Genomic DNA, 3,674 nt, shown 5'->3' with positions numbered 1-3,674 from the left:
TAGCCAAAGAATGAACTCAGCCCCCTGACAGCAAAGAAAGCTGGGAACAAAGTAGAATATAAATGGGCCAATATGGCATTATGATTAGAGGGAGATTGAGAGAGACTATGTCAAGGGCTATACTGATTCAGTAAATGTGACTGTTACTGATCAACTATTTCAAGAGGGTATCTAATACATTACGATTACTAGTGGTGTAAAGTACTACTTAAATCGTTTTTGGGGGTATCTGTACTTTTACTTTTTACTCCCATACATTTTCCATGACACCCAAAAGTACTCGTTATGTTTTGAATACTCAGACAGGACAGCAATGTGGTCCAATTCACACACGTTGTCATACCTACTGCCTCTGATCTGGCAGACTCAGTAAACACTGAGTCTGTTTCTGTCCGTAAATTTTAAAACAAGAAAATATTGCCCTCTGGTTTGCTTAATTAAAACGTCTTATGGCTGGGGGGCAGTATTGAGTAGCTTGGATGAATAAGGTACCCAAAGTAAACGACCTGCTCCTCAGTCGCAGTTGCTAATATATGCATATTATTAGTAGTATTGGATAGAAAACACTCTGAAGTTTCTAAAGCTGTTTGAATGATGTCTGTGAGTATAACAGAACTCATATGTCAGGCAAAAACCTGAGGAGAAATCAAAACAGGAAGTGAGAAATCTGAGGTTGGTATGCATCCTAATGATTGATTCTGTACTTAGTTTGAAATGTTTCGTCGACCTGTAATATAACTTTTTTATAAAGTTTTTGTCCGACGTAAAACTGAGCGAGCGTTTGGATATGTATATCAAACGCGCTAACAAAAGTAGCTAACTGGACATAAATAACGGACATTATTGAACAAATCAAGCATGTATTGTGGACCTGGGATTCCTGGGAGTGAATTCTGATGAAGATCATCAAAGGTAAGGGAATTTTAAGCATGTAATTTATCGTTTATGTTGACTACAACATGGCGGCTAATTTGACTTGATTGTTTTGAGTGCCATCTCAGATTATTAAATGGTTTGCTTTTTCCGTAAAGTATTTTGAAATCTGACACAGCGGTTGCATTAAGGACAGGTATATCTATAATTCCATGTGTATAACTTGTATTATCATCTACATTTATGGTGAGTATTTCTGTTGAATTGATGTGTCTATGCAAAATGACTGGATGTTTTTGGAACTAGTGAATGTAACGCGCCAATGTAAACTCAGATTTTTTAAATATAAATATGAACTTTATCAAACAAAACATACATGTATTGTGTAACATGAAGTCCTATGAGTGTCATCTGATGAAGATCATCAAAGGTTAGTGATTCATTTTATCTCTATTTGTGCTTTTTGTGACTCCTCTCTTTGGCTGGGAAAATGGCTGTGTTTTTCTGTGGCTTGGTAACATAAACGTTTGTGGTGCTTTTGCCGTAAAGCCTATTTGAAATTGGACACTGTGGCTGGATTAACAACAAGACTACCTTTAAAACAGTATAAGATACAAGTATATTTGAGGAATTTGAATTATGAGATTTCTGTTGTTTTGAAATTGGGGTCCATCACTTTTACTGGCTGTTGTCATATCATCCCATTAACGGGATTGCAGCCCAAAGAGGTTTAAATATACGGAATTTGATGTATAGCTTTAACTTTAACTTTGTACTTTTACTCAAGAAATGACAATAGAATATGTGTATCAATTTGTATCAATTTATCAGAAGTACGTCATCGATGACGTCCGAAGCTTCAATTGATCACATGCTCGTGCCCAACCCGGCTCTTGTGTGCCCTCTCATGCCCAACCTAGTTCCTGTGTGCTCTACGGGAGGCTACTTGAGGAGAGAGGGTGGCCATATTCAGTTTGTACCCCCTGCCGCCTGTGTCTGCTAGGTCACACACCGTGTGCCTCTCTTACCAAACTTGTTAATATATGTAGCGTTAAGTCCCTTGTTTATTACAAACTGTGGTCAAAGAGTCTAGCTAGGTTAGGCTAAAAAGCCTCCTGGCTAACTTCCTGTGAGTGAAACTTACTAGCTTTCCCCCGGCGTTATGGCAACCCCGTTCCTATTTTCAATTCCTTGAGTGGAGGGAGTGATGAAGCGGTGTTAGCGTGCACCTCCAATGAAGAAGCAGCCCCCCAAGCACTTAGCAAAGGGCCTTGGCACAGGTCTTAGTGACAAGTGCGTCTCTGCACAAAATATATTACTGTGCACAACAGTGCCTCCACGCATGGCAAACGGGTTACTATGTCAGCCATTGTCAGAGCACCCTGTGTCTGTATACAGAGCGCCCTGTGCCCGTATAAAATCTCATGGAAGCACAAAGTATGTTGGAAAATTTTCCATGCTTAATACTGCCCCCTCTGGGTTATATAAATCTCCCCAGGGTGAGAGTGATAAATTGGGGCACTGTCCACAAAGGTGCCCCTACCCTGTAGGTGGCTCATTACTGGGACTCATTGCGGATTCCTGTCTGTAGCTCACTAGTCCCTATGAGGTGTCTAGTGATACAGGTTACAGGTTATAGGTGATTAGTTGTTGGTAGCGGAGTCGAGGGAACAAGCAGGGTTGGACACGACCACGCTATTATCCCACACGCAGCGTATGTTGTTTTATATGAGAATTATCCTACACGCAGTCTCTGTGGTTCATATGAGAAGCCAAATGAGCTGTCTGTTTCCAGCTCAACACTTCACTCGAGGGAATTAGATTAAATTCTTCCCTGTCTGTTACCACAGAAGGGGTACATTCCCAGCTAGGTTACAAGGTACTTTGTCGCCAGTGCCTATGACTGGTCGATAGGGAAACTTGCATGGTAAAGTTTTTTCCCTGTGTCTATTTTTAATCTTTGTGGGATGACAGCGTGGTATTGTCCAACCCTGCTCATTCTCTTGACTCCGCTATCAACAACTAATTGCCTATAGAACACATAACCTGTATCACTAGACACTTCATAGGGCCGACGTTAGCCAGGATGCTTTTTAGGCTAAGCTAGGCTAGCTAGACTCTTGTGACAACATTAATTCAAGAAGCATGGCCAATCAGGGTACGGCAAATAGCCAGAGCCTGTGTACACAGAGTTGGTCTGGCTTTAGGCAAACCTTGGAACCCCGGGTTCCACAGTGTTCACAAGCGTTAAAAGTGTTGTCTCCCGCATGAGAGTTCGATTAAAAGTGTCCCTCTTCCATTTTCGGACACACGGTTGTGGTGGAAATGGAAGAAGAAGCAATCTCACCCAGTCCGCAACGTGGCATCCCGACCCTTCAGCTCGCACCTCACAGGAGTTGCGATGCCTATTCCGACCAATGTCTTGCATGCGCAGTGTCACCCTGGATCATGTGAACAGTGATGTCAGGGAACAGGATACAATTTGTTGTCTGCGCCCCATGCTTCTGCAGCATCATCGTGTTGACAGTTCGCAAAGTTATTCCTATGTCGAAGATCCAGGACGGCTGATATAGCCGGTATTCCTGGTTATGAAAAGTGATTAGACCTACGTACCCCCAACAAGCACCTCAGAGTTTACAAACTCTGAATGCTCACAAACTGCCGGGCTATTACAGTGATTGACTGGTGATAGTGTTTCACACATCCATGCTAGTGTCCCGTATTATGTTTCGAGGCTTCATAGGAAACCAGAAAAAGAGCTGTCTGACTCCATCTCAGGGCATTCCATTTCTGGGTCTCAA

Source organism: Oncorhynchus keta, chromosome 10, assembly GCF_023373465.1.
Source record: "Oncorhynchus keta strain PuntledgeMale-10-30-2019 chromosome 10, Oket_V2, whole genome shotgun sequence".
NCBI classification, from domain to species: domain Eukaryota; kingdom Metazoa; phylum Chordata; class Actinopteri; order Salmoniformes; family Salmonidae; genus Oncorhynchus; species Oncorhynchus keta.
The sequence above is the reverse complement of the archived record's forward strand: the minus strand, read 5'-3'. Positions refer to the sequence as shown.